General features: G+C 49.9%; 1 protein-coding gene across 1 annotated transcript in view; it reads right to left on the bottom strand.

The window, feature by feature from the left end:
* Window positions 1-18,477, bottom strand: part of MOV10L1 (Mov10 like RNA helicase 1) — a gene marked incomplete at its 3' end in the record, with an annotated part of 461,653 nt that overhangs the window by 347,338 nt on the left and 95,838 nt on the right. The window lies entirely within an intron of this gene.

The raw sequence follows: 18,477 nt of genomic DNA, 5'->3' as shown, positions 1-18,477 counted from the left end.
TAGATTTTCCTGACCATGGCCTCTTGGAACCCCCAGAAGACCTAAACGGTTTAACTTTTTCTTGTGACCCAGAGGCACGAAAAACATGTTTGTGAGCAATAAAGGAAGGCCCCCGCCTATTAAGCAGCTCCGTGCCCTTAGAAGATTGGGGCAGATTAGTGCTCTTAACCCCCCCCCCCCCCATGATACCTTTGATCAACTCGCCCAGGGAGGATCCAAACAGCCTCTCCCCTGTAAAAGGAAGATCAGTCACAGCCTTCTTAGAAGCCTGGTCAGCCGACCAGCATTTTAGTCACACCATGCGCCTAATAGCAATCCCCACTGCTGACGTCCTGGCCACCAACAAAGCTGAGTCCAGGGACGTATCACACATCAACACCAGGGCTTGGGTCAACTGGTCTATTAGTTGCAGTACCACAGGGGGAAGCCGTGCTGTTTCAGGTTACTTTTCAGTAACTTCACCCATTCAGTAGCAGTCTCCGCTACTAAAACATTCACAAAGCCTTTAACATGTGACCTGCTACCACATGTAAATGGCAGGACAAGGATTCCACCCATCTACCCACAGGATCCGTAAAGTTTGGAGACTCTTCCACCAGTACCGCAAAAGGATAATGGCGTGCAAAACACTTAGGCACCAACATGTGCTTAATGCGTCATCATTGTTCATCCACAATAGTATGAAACAATTCTGGACAAGGGAAGTCATTGCCCGATGTACGGGATTTGTGGGAGCCAAAAGATACCTGCGTATCTGATCCTGTAAGTTCATGACCCGCGTCTCGGCCCAGGACAGAATCTCGGCCACTTCCTCGGCCGCCCGGACACTCCTGGTGCCCCCTTGGTGATTTATGTAAGCCACCGCAGTTGCGTTGTCCGTCTGCACACGCACAGGGCGGCCCTGAAGATGATCCGACCAACGGAGCAAACAGTCTGATCGCTCGCAGTTCCAAGATATTTATCGGTAGGGAGGATTCCTCCTCCGACCAAGTGCCCTGGGCAGACAAATTGCCCAGAACGCCACCCCAGCCCGACAGGCTGGCGTCCGTGGTGACCACCGTCCATAACAACGGATTTCCCTTCTGTCAGAGCCGGAGACTGGAGCCACCACAGAAGATCCTCTCTGACTTGGTGCCTCAAAGAGATCCTCCTTTCCAAGGAATGAGGACGTCTGTCCCACCTGGCTAGAATCTCCGCTTGCAGAGATCGTGTGTGGAACTGTGAAAATGGTATCGTCTCAAAGGCTGACACCATCAATCCCAGGGACCGCATGCAGGTCCTGAGCGATGAGGACTCACTCTGCAGAGTCCTCACCTCGTTCTGCAGAGTGTGGAGTTTGTCCTCCGGCAGGAAGACCTTCGCCTGGGCGGAGTCCAGAACCATCCCTAGGTAAGGGAGGCAAACAGGAGACAATGTCGACTTCTGAAAATTGATGGTCCACCCGAACTCCTGGAGTATCTGAACCGTGGTTGACAGGTCGTGCAACAGAGTGGCACTGGAACTCAACCGTAACAGGAGATCGTCCAGATACCCAAGGATTGCAATCCCCTGTGCCCGCAACAGGGCCAGGACAGGAGCCAACACTTTGGTAAACACCCTTGGAGCCGAAGCGAGACCGAAAGGCAAACGCCACGAACTGATAGTGCTCCTCCGCGATTGCAAATCGGAGGTACCTCGGATGACCTCCGTAGATGGGGATGTGTAAATATGCATCCTTGAGGTCGATGGAAGCCAGGAAATCTCAGGGACTCAGGGAGGCCACCAACCGATCAGAGGGATTCCATGCAGAACTTTTGAACCCGCACAAAGCGGTTCAGAAACTTTAGGTCCAGAATTGGACGCACATTGCCCTGGAGGGAAAGAATCTGTCCGCTGGGCGTGATCGAAAATCGATCTTGTACCCTGACCAAATGAGTTCCTGAACCCATCTGCCCGGAATCTTGGCCAGCCAAGGTTCGGGAAAACAGCACAGACGTCCCCCCACCCCTGAAACGGGTGAGGGCGCCCTTTCAGGTCGAGGCGGACTGGGCCGCCGTGCCAGTGTGGGTGGCTTTTGACTTGCCCGCCACCAGAGGCCTTAAAGGATTTGCCCTTGTCTTGTGCCTTGAAGGCACGAAAGGACCCCTGGTTAGGTTTAAAGGAAGGGCCCCGCTTACCGCTGAAAGACTTGCCCCTGGACACCTGGGGCAGCAGCGTACTTTTACCCCCAGTGACCCTCTTCACCAATTCGTCCAGGGAGTTCCCAAAAAGGCGATTCCCTGCATAAGGGATGTCAGATACAGTCTTCTTGGAAGACTGGTCGGCCGACCAGCTTTTCAACCACACGATGCAACGGATCGTCACTGCGACTGCAGATAAGCGTGAGACTAAAGGGGCCTCATCCAAGGCCGCGTCACACAGGTATAAAACAGCCTGAATAATTTGGTCCACCATCTCCAGAGTAGCAGGAGGGGCGGAATCAGCCACAAGGGTGCATCTTAGCACCTTAGTCCACTCCACCACAGCCTGAGAGACCATTACTGAGGCGAACACGGGTTTCATCAAGGAACCTGCCACCAGATAGGAGTGGCAGGTAAGAGACTCCACCCACCTATCCGCCGGGTCCTTAAACACCGGAGAATCCTCCGCGGGCATCAGAGTGGCTTTATTTAACCTGGATACAGTGTGGTCCACCTTAGGGGCCACAATCCAGCGCAAATCCACCGGAGACGCAAAGGGATAACAGTACTGAAACTGCTTAGGAACCACAAAATTGCGCATTAAATTGCGCCATTGTTCGTTTACAGTTTCGTGAAACTCAGCGGGACAGGGAAACACCTGAACCGACTTCTGGGTTTTGCGGGTCCCAAAGCAAGACCGCTTACCCGGCAGGTGGGGCTCGTCTTCTAAATGTAGCGTGTCTTTAACAGAGCTAATGAGCGCAGACATTGCAGCGCGTTCTCTGGCCGACCCGGAGGGGGAATCCTCCTCCGCCTCCCCATCCGACTGAGAGGACTGAGATCCCTCAGGGGGTACACAGTCCGTGGCAACCATATCTAGCTCTGAATCAAAATATTGAGATAGCCTGGGCCTTTTCTTAGAAGCCCGCTCAGACATCAACAGATCCACTTTGGACCCTAAAGTCGTAAGTGCAGCAGTAAGAGAGACTACTGCAGAGGATTCAGGAGTACCTGAACCCTCCACCAGAGCTGGGGGGAATTTGCTATCCTGGGACTCAATTAGAAAAACTTAGAGATTAAATGACGCTGGCCCTTTAAATCGGCGATAGCGGCGGTTCCCACCGCAATGCACCACAATGATTGACTAGCCTGTGCTACTAAGCACTGAAAGATAATAACATGCAGCAGAGATATAACCAGGAAAAAATAGCAGAAAAGCCCCCAGAAGTGTGTCTATATTGTACCCACGCTGCCAGCTCGATCTGTGTGCTTGGAAAGAGGAAATTATGTTACGCCACTAGAGGCCAAGCATAAGTCTGAGCCACAAGAAAATGGTTGCCAATGTAAGTCTATGGGGGAGGCTCAGAGAAAATGGCCGCCGAGCACATGAGGAACACACATTGCCCTCACTAAAGATGGCGCCCGAAAGGGCGCCAAGGCATTTCAGAAAATGGCTGCTGCCCTAACATGAGGTCAAAACAGCCTGCCCGCACCTGAAATGGCGGCCCCGCAGTTTTACACCGATGCGGCCCCTACAAACATGTCTGTACCCCCAAAACGTTGCACAAGCATCACAAGGGACTCGGGGACCCCCGAAAACCCCCCACACCGCGGCAGAACCGCTGTAGCGCCCTCGCAGGGACCGTGAAGAGACACACAGGAATTATACTGACAGACATAAGGGGGATATCACAGACTCCACATAGACTGCCATCCCCATAACAGAGGCCCCACATATACCCCCGACAGATAATGCCATAGAGGGGTAGCATGGTACTCAACGGTCCAGCGAAAAACGTGGGTACCGCTCTGTGACAGGAAGCTTCCCACTCCGGGTGGGGGTGCAGTCAGCCAAACAGGACGCTAGCAACACGCGGCGTACCGCAGTTGTGACATCCTAGCGAAGTAGCTACTTCGCTGGCCTTTGTCCCTGAGGACAGGGACAGGTAGTTTGCGAGGCCTGGGCGTACGCATAGCCTGCTAATGCTCGATGGCAGGCTGGGATTCCGTAAGGCTCTAGGACAACCAGTGCGATTCCCAGCTCTGCAAACGCTGTAGTCTTCCGAAGTCTGACTAACTAAGCACAGGAACAAATAAAAAGCTATGTGTAAAGAAAAATCACTTTTTCAGAAATAAAAATTAAGAAGAAGAAGAAAAGGCTGAGACTGCAGCCCCAGCCAAGGGAAGCCTGCCTACTCCTAACTAGGCAAAAGACAAACTGAATTGGGAATGCTGCTAGCAGGGAGGTATTGGACCAGAGGAACAGCCCCCTGTAGGTGGGTCTATGCAAAGTTTTTGTGAATGTTTCTAACAAAATCTTCTGCCTAGCTTACTCCTGTGGATAAGACCAATACCCAGTAGTGAAGACTGTATGAGTGGGCGGCGACTGTCAGAGGACGTAAGAGAAAACATAATTTCACCATAAACTGGCCACGATCAGGTGCTCCTCGCAACATCTGACAGAGGAATGAAAATAATTATCAGAAGAGTTGTCCAAGAGCCAAAGACCACTTCTGGAAAGCTTCAGAAAGACATGGAGATAGCAGGTACAATTGTTTCAAAGAAAACAATAAGTAATGCACTCAACCACCATGGCTTGTATGCACGATCACCACGTAATACTTCATTGCTGAAGAAAAAGCATGTTGAACCTCGATAAAAGTTCACTGCACAACTTGCCTTTAAAGCGGAACTCAACCCAAAAGAGGAAGATCCACTTTAAGAACTTGTCCCCCGCTCCTCTTGCACAATTGGCACTTTTGAGGAGTGGGGTTGGGGAGCAGGTACCCGAATTTGACAGGTTCCTACTTCCATTCCGAAGGCTCAGCAAAGGAAGTTTTCCCTTCTTCCTTCCCTGCAATCTTCTGGGACACTGACAGGTCCCAGAAGACTGCATCCACCATTCACAAATCGCAGCACGACTCGCACATGCACAATGGGCACCCGGCTGTGAAGCCACAAGCTGTCACAGTCATGTGCCCATAGCTAAGATGCCGGCGCCGCCAAGGGTGGACAGAGGATAAAGACAGCTGGGCTGAGTACAGCGCAGGATCGTGAGACAGGTGAGTGGCTGTTTAAAAGTCAGCAGCTACACTTTTTGTAGCTGCCGAGTTATTTTTTTTGATAGGTGGCTGGAGCTTCTCTTAAAGATTGCATCTCCTAAATCTCAATAAAATTTTTTGAAACAAATGTTTGCTGCACAACATGTAGACAAGCCTGTGAAATATTAGGAGAATATAGTATGCTCAGATAAGACCAAAATTTAACAATTTGGATGCCATATTACATGCCGTGTTTGGAGGTCCAATGACACTGCACATCACCCCAAAAAAACCATAGCAACAGTGAAGTTTGGAGGCAGGAACATTGTGGTGTGGGGCTGTTTTACAGCATACGGTACTGGCAAACTTTAGATCACTGAAGGATGAATGGAAAAATGTACCACGACATTCTTGATAAAAGTCTGCTGCCATCTACCAGGATGATGAAGATGAAACGAAGGTGGACATTTCAGCAAGACAATGATCCCAAACAAAGCCAAAGAAACTCTCAATTGGTTTTAAAAGAAAATAAAGCTGCTAGTATGGCCCAGGCAATCACTCGACTTTTCCAATAGAAAATCTACAGAAATAATTAAAGATCAGAGTTCACAGAAGAGCCCCAGAGAACCTTCAATATTTGGGCCAAAATCACACCTTATTAAATGAATTTCAATTAACTGGTTCAATCGTTTTTCCCTGTGTCATTCCAATTTATTACACAAAACGTAATTTCTGAACGTATTTGTTTTGGTTTCTTGGTTATTGATTGTATGGGTTGTTGCTGACATGTGGTGAACTTTTCATGTCAATAGCACCTTTAGAAATATATTTACCTAGGAAAAAGGTGATGTGTTCAACATTTATTTTACCCGTATATATATATCTGCCTGATTGCAAATCAGCATTATCATGGGCATGACAAGGTTGCTTACTGTTTAACTGCAGCTGATGCACAGATTCTTTCTGGGACAAGTTGCTGCAAATGTGATTATTATAGCTGTATACCTTTTACATATCTGAAGTCATAGGTTATGCAGGAAGCATTTGTGAAGAGAAAAAATTAAACAGTCTATCACAATTCTTGAAACAGGTCTTGTGCTTGCACAAGAAAGTTCAATACACAAAATTCAGTGCATGTAAACTTTCCAAACCGTAGAAAGATTTGCTAATATTGAGTGAGAATGAGTTCATAGAGAAGACTGTAATCCGATTCTTGGTTGCTTTTAAGTAGATCTTAAGAGTCTAACGCGGACACGAGAGTGAACACCTCCAGGGTGCCTTTATGCTAATCATCTGCCATGAAATGCGATTACATATCTGCTACATTGTAAGTGCAATTTTTTGTATACTTAATAAAGAACTTATTACACTATTTGGATCCTTCTCTGTTCCCTATATATGAGTCATGGTCATTCAGAAACTCCAGGAAGCACTATCCCTTTACTTGTCAGAAAAAGTCTGATAGACCCATATATGCAGTATTGCTAAGGGGTCCACACCTTCTGGTAAGTTTACACACATTGGGGTGTGGAGCACAGTTTGCTGCATGACAGTCAGATTGGCACGAGTTTCCAGGCTTAGAAGCACATACAATTTCACTGACTTTCACTGGACACTTGATTTATTGATCTTTTTGATTTATGGACTTATATGATAACATCCTGTTATTATTTTTGTTTATATTGATAATTTTTTGGTGCTGATGCTCTTGGGGTGCACCTATTTGTACACTACAAACATTATTTATATTTATTTCTAATTGTAACATGTACACAATTTGAGCACTATTTATACTTACTATTGGTGGAGTTAGGTGGATATAGATATATATATATATATATATATTTTTTTTTTTTTTTTGGTACAATATTTATACTGTTTTTGCGCTGTGGCAGTGGTACTAATATACCACTAGATGTCAGCATAAAATAAAATAATAGTCATGTGATATAGTTCAACACAACAGAAAAACACATATGGCTGGGACAGAACAGTTGTGGAGGAAGGATGATCTAAGCATGTAAAGCACAGCTATATACACACCAAGTATATTGTATAACCTTTTAATAAGGCTGTCCGATGGGATCCGGAAGCAATTGTACTGTTTTTTGTGGGATTTTCTGTACATGAAAAAAGTGACGTACTCTGTGTTGGGTGTTTACACACCTGTGTGATGTGAAACCATGGCTCGTTCACACATACATGATGTTGAATGTGTATTTATGGGTTATAGATGTCCCTCAATGTTTTTCATGAAGAAGTCCAAGTGAATGAACTGTAAAGGCTTTAAAAATGTTCATGACCAATGGATACTTTGGGTACAAAAGTTTCTTGCCATTTCACGGACACATGCAATTTTAAAGGTTTGACAAATTTTCTTCTGTGTCTCTGCTGCAGATTTATCTAAATTATTAGAATAGCTTTTGGCTTGACATACACTTAAGTACCATGGGATTCATTTTTTTTTTTTTTTTTATAAAAGGCTTAAAAGTATGAAAATATTGTTGGGTCTATAAAGTTCTATATTATGCATATCATTCTAGGATGTGTATTTATCACTGCAATTTTTAATATATGTACGTTGCTTTGTATAGCACTTTTTGATAAAATACGTTGTATTACATGTAGTGGCCCTTTAAGAATTTAGTATATTAAAGTAGTTTGGGGTTCTAAAAAAATAAATAAATAAACCCAACACATATACTCACCCCAGGGAGTATACTCACCTCAGTGTGATGCTGCAACTGTCCTAAGTTGGCTCTAAGACCAAGAACTGAGCGATGACATGACCGCAGATCACTCAGTTCTCGTACTGCTGGGATTGGAGAGCTGTAACCAGTGGCGTAGCGTGGGGGGTGCAGGGGGGGCCGGCCGCACCAAGCGCAACATCTGGGGGGGGCGCATCCGCTGTGTCACTCTGTCTGTCTGACTCTGACATACACAGTTCACACACTGTCTGCGGCTGCCTCCATCTTTAGGATGGAAGATGTCCAGCGCGGCAACCTTATGGCTGAAAATGGCAGATCGTGGCGGGGCTGGACTGTGCCTCACCTGTCCATTGGTGTAGGGTGGGGTGGCGTTGCAAGCCAAGCCCCGCCTATGCCGCCTCTCCTCACTGCTCAGTCAGTTTAGCAGCGAGTGAGTCAGCAGCCTGGCGCTGTCACAGAGTGTTTTTTTTTTTTTAATCACCTGATTAGAGCCAGAGGCTCTAATAGGCTTCAAAAAAGGGTGGACCCGGGGCGCAGAGCAGTGCGGCCGAGCCCACCCATTGTGTGACAATAGCTAATGAAAATTCGCTATTATCACACGGATCCTGTGATTCCTGATTGGCCGAAAGGCGAACGAATGCCATTGGCCGAGGAGAAGGCGGGAGGACTCGAAGAGTCACGGGGAACTTAGGAGAAGCTGCCGCTGCAGGTAAGTCTCTCTGCATTGAAAGGGGGCACGCTGGTCATTCTGCATTGAAGGGGGGCACGCTGGTCATTCTGCATTGAAGGGGGGCACGCTGGTCATTCTGCATTGAAGGGGGGGGGGCACGCTGGTCTCTGCATTGAAAGGGGGCATGCTGGCCTCTCTGCATTGAAAGGGGGCATGCTGGTCATTCTGCATTGAAGGGGGCATGCTGGCCTCTCTGCATTGAAAGGGGGCATGCTGGTCATTCTGCATTGAAGGGGGGCATGCTGGTCATTCTGCATTGAAAGGGGGCATGCTGGTCATTCTGCATGGAAAGGGGGCATGCTGGTCATTCTGCATGGAAAGGGGGCATGCTGGTCATTCTGCATGGAAAGGGGGCATGCTGGTCATTCTGCATTGAAAGGGGGCACGCTGGTCATTCTGCATTGAATGGGGACACGCTGGTCATTCTGCATTAAAAGGGGGCACGCTGGTCATTCAAACTTGTATTTAGATGCATTTTACTTTAATTACATCAGTATTTTCATAACAAACAATACATGTGCTTAGGGGGTAAGGGTTTCTATAACTAATCTAGTGGAAGAGACTCGAGTGCTAAAATCCCGCGGGTTAGGGGGCGCAAATTACTTGCCTTGCCCCGGGTGCTGACAACCTACGCTACGCCACTGGCTGTAACCATCAGCCACTGCTCTCTGCAACTCCCCATGCTAACTGAAGCGCTGGGCTGGAGAGTGGGTGTGCGCAGCTGGCTTTAACAGCTGCATACTGACAGCTAGAGCCAGCTGTCATTAAGGCAGCTGGGTCGATCCTGACATTGTGGTCGGGATCCTTCCAGTGTTCGGAGGGGTTCTGTGACTTCAGTTGATTACGAGAAATAGCCCGCTTTCAGCTGACTCATTCATTGGAGAGCAAGAGTGCGTACACTCCTCTGACCCACAAGAGAAATATGGCCAAAAAACAATTGGTCATATTTCCAAGGATACAAAAGTTCAGCAATGTTGTAATTGCTTTTAAAATAGTTTTATTTTTTCTGATTTTTTTAAGGATTTGAGTTTATGCTGATGAGTGTTTTTAGGAGTTGAAATTATATAAATCTCCTTAACCTCTTTCCGGCAGCCCATCATAGTATTACTGTGGCAGGGTGGCTCGGCTGCACAAAAACACGTAGTACTACGTGATTTTGTGCACAAGGTCTCAGGGAGCGCGGGAGGCGGGCCGCGGGAGGAGCGGCGGCGATTGCCGCCGGCCTCTTGCGATCGCCCATTAAACTGACAGAAGACCCGTCTGCTTATGTAAACAAAGCAGGCAATTCTTCTGTCAGACAGGCAGGGAGAGATCAGAAGTTTCAGCTAAGCTGAAACTTCGATCTCTCTGTGCCTGTCACAGGACTATTCCCCCACACGGTTAGTAAGCATATCTAGGTACACATTAACCACTTTGATCACCCCCAGTGTTAACCCCTTCCCTGCCAGTGTCATTTATACAGTAACAGTGCATATTATTTAGCACTGCTTACTGTATTAATGTCACTGGTCCCACAAAAGTGTCAAAAATGTCAGTTAGGGGCCCGATCATTCCGCCGTAATGTCGCAGTCCTGCTAAAAAATGCTGATTGCCGCCATTACTAATAAAAACAAATAAAATAAATAAATCCCAAAAATCTATCCCGTAGTTTGTAAACGCTAAAACTTTTGCGCAAACCAATTAAAATACGCTTTTTGGGATTTTTTACCAAAAATATGCAGCAGTATACAAATTAACCAAAACTAATAAAAAAATTAGATTGGGGGCGTGGTCTGGACATGGCCGGCTGAAGCTGTCTTTGCTGTGAGCTCTGTGCCTGCCTGTGCCTAACCTGGCTCACACGGTCTGCGAGACGCCGGAGGACTAGGGGAGCAGCTGGACCTTCGTCTACCCCCCGCAGAACACCGGTGAGAGGAGATATTAGCAACTTTTTCTCCCCCTCTCAAGCTCCCGCCGCATCGGCCAATATGGCGGCGCCCAGCTCCTCACCTCATGCTGCAGAAGACATACCACCGGCATCCCCGGCATCCTCAGCCGCCTCGGACATTCTTTCCACCACCCCGGCTGCCCTCCGCCCGGGTGAGCCGGAGCCCTCCTCGTTCACACAGCGGGGGGGGGGGGGGGGTTTGATGAGCTTCGCGCCCTACTGCGGGCCCTGCCAAGCAAGGCGGACATTGAGTCCATAGTGGGCCGCCTCGAGTCAGCGCACCAGAGGGCTATCCAGGAGGTCCGGACCGAGGTGCAGCAGGTCTCGGGGCGTGTGACAGCAGGTGAGTCTGCTCTGCAGCCATGGACCACCGGGTGGGTGCTTTGGAGGTAGCCCAGCAGAACCAAGCCACATCCACCATGGCTATGCAGCTGCACATGGAGGACATTGAGGATCGCAGCAGAAGGAATAATGTGCGGCTCAAGGGACTTCCAGAGGCGACTGGCCCTGAGGACCTCCAGGACACTGTCTCCGCCATCTTTGCCCAACTCCTGGGGGAGTCCTTGCCTGCCAACCTGGAGTCCGATCGTGTCCACAGGGCTCTGGGCCCGCGCTCCCCTGACCCGGACAGACCTAGGGATGTTATCTGTCGCCTGCATAGATTCTCCCACAGGGAAATGATCAGGAAAGCTTGGGACGCGGGTACTCTGGACTTTGATGGAGCGTCCCTGAAATTACTGCCTGACCTGTCCCGAGCTACTCTCTATCGTAGGGCATTGCTGCGCCCGCTGCTGGACTTGGCTAGGAGATCGGGGGTCACCTACAGATGGGGCTACCCTCTTTCCGTCACATTCAGGAAACCTAATTCTTCCTTCACTCTGAGATCCCAGTCGGAGCTACCCGCATTGTTTGCCTTCCTCGAGACGGATCCTATCCAGGTACCAGATTGGCTGGTTTTACTTCCCCGTCCGTCAGATCGCAGATCTGCTCCGGGTGGGGGCCCCTTCAGCTCCCCCCGCCCGCAGCGGTCTCGCCGTGGCTCCAGGCCGCGTTCTACGGACACCCCCAGGGAACAGTGAGACCGATTGTGTGCCTTCGATTCCGGAAGCCCTGCTGGTTGTGCCCTCTATCTGGTATTTGCTTTCCCTGGCTATCATTACCGGACGGTGGACAGAGACTATCCCCCTGCCTTCCAGTGACTGTGGATACAACCCCCGGATGGACCCGAGAATGTTACTTTCTACCCTGGTTTGGCCTGTTGCCTTGATATGGCGTCCTCTCTGCCCCTCCTGGCCCCGTGGATATCACTCTCCGGAGTGGTTGTAATGTTGACTGCTGGGACGCTCCTCTACTCCCCCTACCACCTTCAGGATTCCCTGCTGGATAGTTATGCTGTCCCTCCCTGATGTTTTTTCTCACCTACACTCACTCAGAGTTATGGGGTGCTCCTCTTGGTTACGCCCTGGTGTATACTTATGAGAAAGTTTGGGGACGCTGTACCTACCTGTGGAGCCGGGGTGGATGGGTGGTTGGGGTGGCTGGGATCGTTCTCCTGGGGGTGACTTGCAGTGATTCGGCTTACCGAGAGCGGGCCGCCGGGTTGGGAGGGGGGGGGCTCCGGAGACGAGCGCCGTCTCCCTAAAGGGACGGCGTTCACGTACAAAACTGCTCAGGGTGGCGACCCACCGCCTGTCTGCCGTCCGGTTACCCAGTGCTGGGTTGCCAGTAGCCACTGAAAACGTAGGGCGTTCAGCTCATGTGGGGGCTCTCACTGCATTGTCACCCTACTGTACGTTGGTTATTCTGTTGTGCCTGATTGTGTGATCCACGTGGTGCGATTTCCCTGGAGGTGCAGCTTGGCTCTGCCGTGCGGTCTCGCCGGGGCATGCTACACCATGGGGGTTTTGTACTATATCTACTCTTGCCTGCCTCGCCGTTCACCGGGGTTACATTGCACTAGTTCACATGTGTCTAATGGGGTGCTCCGCTTGGTCCCTCTCAGTGCCACGGTTTGCCGCGCCTTGCGTGCCACCAGGCCTTCCGGTCTGCGTGCAGGGTGTGGCGGACTGGGGTGGTGATTTCTACCTCGACTACCCCTGTTCTACTTCTGCATCCTCCACTTTGATCTTACACTGCTCCCCCTCTTCATCTTGTCTCTTCCTTCTAGCTAGGTGGGCCGGACAGCCGGACCTGAGCAGGTTTTGGTTGAGTCGTCTCCACCCTCGACCCCCAGTAGGTTGGCAGTTGGCACTCGGGGTGCTGGTCGCCCCTGTGCTAGTGCAGCATCTCTGCTCTATTAGTTTCTTTGGGTCTTACTCTCCTATCCCTGTCTTTGTCTACTGTTTTTCTTTCCTCCGTCTCCGTCCCTCTCGGCGGGAACATCCTCTCTCCTCTCCCTCTTACCCACCCTTCCCCTCCCTTTCTTTACTTACCTCTCTAGGTGGGTGGGCGGGGCGCTGTGCCGGGCCATGGACACCCTCAGGTTGTATTCCCTGAATGCCAAAGGGCTCAATGTACCAGAGAAGCGGAAAGTACTCCTGAATGAATTGCGCCGCTCCCGTGCAGACGTAGCCTTCATTCAGGAGACCCATTTCAGAGATGACCGCCTTCCGCTCCTTAAGAATCGGTTTTACCCGTTCTCGTATCACGCTACCAATGCCGTCGCAAAATCCAAGGGAGTCTCCATCTTGTTGTCAGCCAGGATCCCGTGGAAGTGCGAGGCCTCATTGTTGGACCCAGGTGGGCGTTTTTTGTTTCTCAAAGGGACAGTCTGCTCCCACCGCCTAACGTTCGCCTGTATCTATGCCCCTAACGAAGGGCAGGATGGCTTTATGTCTGATGTCCTGGATAAGCTTGCTGGCTTCCAAGAGGGCCAATTGATAATGGGGGGGGGGGGACTTCAATATCCCCCTGGTCCCGTCGATGGATACTTCCTCCAGGACTTCCTCGATTCCCCATGGCGTTCGGAAGTGCTTTTTGCAAGCACTCCACAACACCCAGCTAGTGGATGCCTGGCGCCTGCAACATGGTAGTGAACGTGACTACACCTTTCTCTCTTCACCCCACAAAGCCTACTCGCGTATTGATTTCTTTCTGGTGCCCCACCGCCAACTGCATGCGGTGCGAGAAACGGAGATCGGTTCGATCACCTTCTCGGATCATGCCCCGGTCTCCATGCTGAAGTCCATGCTGAAATCCTTCGGGAACTAGCTAACTATTTCAGGGAAAACACTACAGAGGGCTGTGACCCGGGTATGGTGTGGGAGGCTCACAAGACCGTGATTCGGGGCCTATTCATCAAACATGGATCCCGCATAAAGAAAGCCCGTTTGCAACTCCTGAATAAGCTGCTGGCAGATATCCGTGCTGGAAGCTAGGCATAAACGTTCCTTGACCAAGGATGACGAGAGGGAACTTTTCGCCCTACGACAGAAGGTGAAAGACCTTCTCTTTGCAAAGGCCAATGCGGATCTTCAACGATCACGTCAAGCCTTCTACTCGTCCGGGGATAAATGTGGTCACTTGCTGGCGACCTCCGTCCGCGCACAGCGTATTACGAACTATGTTCCCCACGTTCGCTCCGCAGGGGGGAGGAAGGTGGCTCTGCCCAGGCTGATTGCTGAGGAGTTCCGGGCGTTTTATTCTGACCTATATAACCTTCCGCCCCAACAGCCTCCCCAGCGCAAATTGAGGACTATGTGTCCTCGGCGCGTTTGCCCAGTCTTTCGGTGGAGGAAAGAGAGCAACTGGAGGCTCCGATTTCTCTGCTGGAACTGCAGGGGGCCCTGGGTTCCTTTAAAGTTGGTAAGGCCCCGGGCCCGGATGGCTTCACCCTCCCCTATTATTCTACTTTTTTCCAGACCCTGGGACCCCATTGGCTAGCGTGGCTGAACCTCCTCGGATCTAACAAGTCAGCCTTTCCGACTGACTCGTTACGGGCGCATATCTCCCTGATCCCGAAGGAGGGGAAAGATCCGGCTCTTTGTAGTAGTTATCGCCCGATCTCTTTGCTGAATATTGACTTGAAGGTCTTCTCCAAGATCATAGCGTCTCGCCTGGGCCCTCTTATGCCGCGCCTCGTGCATTTGGATCAGGTGGGATTTATTTCCACCCGCGAAGCACGTGACAACACGTCCAAGGTGCTTAATCTCATCCACTTAGCACAAACATCGCGGATACCTTGTGTTCTTTTGAACACGGATGCGGAGAAAGCCTTCGACCGTGTCAGCTGGCGGTTTATGACAGCCACGCTGCAGTCGATTGGACTTGGCTCCTCTATGTTGTCCTAGATAGGCCACATCTACTCCAACCCCACCGCCCAGGTGAAGTGTAACGGGATCTTGTCAGCGTCATTCACTATCACTAACGGCACCCGTCAGGGTTGTCCGCTCTCCCCACTGCTTTACGCGCTTTCCCTGGAGCCCTTTCTCTGCAGGGTCAGAGCCGACCCCGATATCTCGGGGATGCGCGTGGGGGATCTGGAGTGCAAGGTATCGGCCTACGCGGACGATATGTTGTTCTCCCGCTCTAACCCGGTGATCTCTGCCCCCAACCTCCTCCGGGAACTGGACCTTTACGGTTCATGTTCCAACTTGAAGATCAATCTGGGCAAATCTGAGGCGATGGGGGTAGCGATGCCACCGGCCCTCCTGTCCCAGGTGACCTCGCCCTTACCCTTTCGTTGGATTTCCTCAGCGTTGACGTATCTGGGCACCCGTATTGCCCCTGACCTCTCCACCCTATACGCCCTCAATTTTTCCCCGCTGTTGGTTACTGTCCGCCAGCTCCTGGCAGTGTGGTCCAAAGGTATTCACTCTTGGTTTGGACGTTGTAACTTAGTTAAAATGTCGATTCTCCCCAAGGTTCTATACCTTCTTCAGGCCCTGCCGATAAGATTGCCGTCACCTTTCTTTCGACAGCTCCACTCCCTGTTCGTGCAATACATTTGGCGCTCCGGCTCGCCGCGTATAGCTTGCTCCCTCCTGTCCCTTCCCAAGCGATGCGGAGGCATTGCTATTCCCGATGTGACTAAATACTATCAGGCGGTCCCATCTTAGCCGTCTGCTGGACTGGCGGCGCCATGGGGACAATAAGCTATGGGTGCAGCTGGAACAGGCCCAATCGCCGATCCCGCTAGGCGGTGCACCGTGGTGTCGGGACTCATGTCCACCGTCCCTTAAATCTCACCCGACTATCGGTGTTACTTTGGCTGTGACGGCCTCCCTCCTTTCCAGTCCAACTGTGTCCTCCCCTACCTCCCCTTTATTCCCAGTGCTGGGTAACCCAGCCTTTAAACCAGGTGTCTCGGACCGGCAATTCCTATCCCTTTTGGCCCGACATCGGGGCACGGCCACTCATTTTCTACAGGCGGACGGCTGGCCATCACTTACCCGCCTGACTGACCCCTCTGGTCCCTATGCTCTGACTTTCTGGCAGGCGGCTCAACTGCGCCACTTCCTGCACTCATTGCCCTCGCCTGACCTTTTCTGCCGGGAACTTACGCCATACGAAGTTCTATGCTCCGGTGATGGGACTCTTCCCCACACTCTGTCGAAAACCTACACCATACTGGTTACTCCTCCAGAGGACTTCACACCTGCGTATGTCTCCAAATGGGAACGGGACCTCCAACTGACTCTCTCGCCAGCTCAACGCTCTAATTTCTACACCAGTGCTCTTAAGACCCCAACCTGTACGAAGTTGCAGGAATCTAATTATAAAGTGCTGACACGGTGGTATAGGGTTCTGTCTCTGTTGAGTAAAATGTTCCCGGGTACGTCTGACTTATGCTGGCGGTGCCAGGAGGAATGCGGCACCTTACTTCACGTTTTCTGGTCCTGCCCTAAACTACGGGACTTTTGGTTGGCTGTGGGCTCTCTCTTGCGGGACCTCACGGACCATACCATACCTGACACACCGGCTTTCTTCATCCTGCAACTATCCAGCATCCCAATGCGGAAATATAAGAAGTCAATTGTGCCCCATGTACCGTCGGCAGCGAGGTCATGCATCCCACTCTATTGGAAGACTACACGATCCCCCTCCATTGGGGACTGTATGCGCAGACTGGAGGACATCAACAAGATGGAAGACCTAACCCTCACGGCGCTTCAAAAGCGAGACCGATACGAAAAGACTTGGGGTTACTGGAATGTGTTTCTCATCTCTGACAGGGGGAAAGCTCTGATGTGCCCTTGAGATTCCGCCGAACTGTCGCTCTTCACTGGGGGGGCCTGTCCCGGCGCAGCGCCCACCATCTCCCCCCCCCTCTTCCCTCTCTTTTCTTTTTTCTCCCCTTGTTCTTTCTTTTTCTGCATTTCTTTATCACATCCCCCCTCCCTCTCCTCCTTCTCTGCCCTCCACTGGCGTCTCGCCGATATACTGTACGGCTTTTCTACCTTTCATTGTGTCTCCTCTAACCATTGAGTGGTGCCATGTGTGCTCCGTCTGTGGGGGCTTGTCTTCTCCCCATACGGTGCCACTTGCATATGACATTACTGGCTACGGACTGCCATACTCTTCACTATATTGACTGTTCTCTGTTGTTTACGTTGACTGACCCACCGTAGTGGGACGCACTGTGGATGTTTTTTACTTCTGTGGTCTTCTTATGCCTACGAAAGTTTCTATTATGCAATTGCCTTCTTCATGATACTGCTTTTTCTGACGCACCGCCATGCATTATGAGAAGTTTGTATACTGTGGTTGTTTCATGTGTGACATGTTGTCATCCCCTTTTTTGTGTATCTTAATAAACTTCATATTTGAAAAAAAAAATTAGATTTTTTTTATTGGGAATGTTTTATAGCAGAAAGTAAAAAATATAGCTTTTTTTTCAGAATTGTCGCGGTGATCAAATACCACCAAAAGAAAGCTGTATTTGTGGGGGAAAAAATGACATCAATTGTATTTGGGTACGACTGTGCAATGTTTTGTTAAAGTAACACCGTTCCAAATTGCAAAAAATGGCCTGGTCATTAAGAGGGTAAAACCTTCTCTGGAGCTGAAGTGGTTAAAGCGTAACCCCACTTTTGTTGAGAAAAAACATTCCCCTCTGAGTGATCTATGTACATTGCAAGGATTTTAACAAACTTTGTTGCAGATGCCTACCTTTTGTTATTATGAAAAAAAAAAAAATAATCTCTTTGTTCCTCTGTTCCTTTGTGCAGAGTGAGTCTAATGGGAGTGGTTTCATAATGATCATTCAGCTGTGGTAGCTGCAGGGCTCTAATGAGGAAAGCTGCTGGGTCTGCACCCCTAAGCCTGGGTTCACACTGCCGCATAGAGCCGCTCACAGAAGGGGTCCGGGGCATCCACGTGCACCATTTCAGGTCCAATTTTTGGGACCTGAAATGGACCAGAAGACGCAGAGGACTCCTGTGCAACTCATACCGGAGCCGGTCTGGAGATATGTGAACCGGCTCCAAAGAAAACCCGCATACAATTCGCAATAGTGTGAACCCAGCCTTAGACATGTTCCTATTGGGAGTATCTTATCAAAAATTAAATTTTATTCCAGGGGATGCCATAAATCTGACTTGTAGCTTAGGCAGACTTCCGGGAAAATTGGTGAGCCAATTACAAAAGCAGGAAATTGGGTTTCTGGGGTGTGTACAGTACAGTTACAGGTAGCCATATTGCATTTTCAGAAAATTGCAAGGGCTACAGATTAAAAAGGAAAGGTCATTTGTAATAACATTCAATTACAATAGGATTCTGTCAATTGGTCATGCTGGAAAACCAGCATTTGATCAGCGCTTGCAGCCAATGGCTGCAAACACTGATCAGTGTTATCTAGCGGGGGGAGTCCCAATGTCAGAATACAAAAAGACACAAAGGGAGAGATCCAACATCACTGGTTGAATGAAAAAAAAAAATAAAAAATCAGCGAGTATACTCTATACTATAGATT

The sequence above is a fragment of the Pelophylax lessonae genome, assembly GCF_965119305.1.
Source record: "Pelophylax lessonae genome assembly, chromosome: 4".
Lineage (NCBI taxonomy): Eukaryota > Metazoa > Chordata > Amphibia > Anura > Ranidae > Pelophylax > Pelophylax lessonae.
The sequence above is the reverse complement of the archived record's forward strand: the minus strand, read 5'-3'. Positions and strand labels throughout refer to the sequence as shown.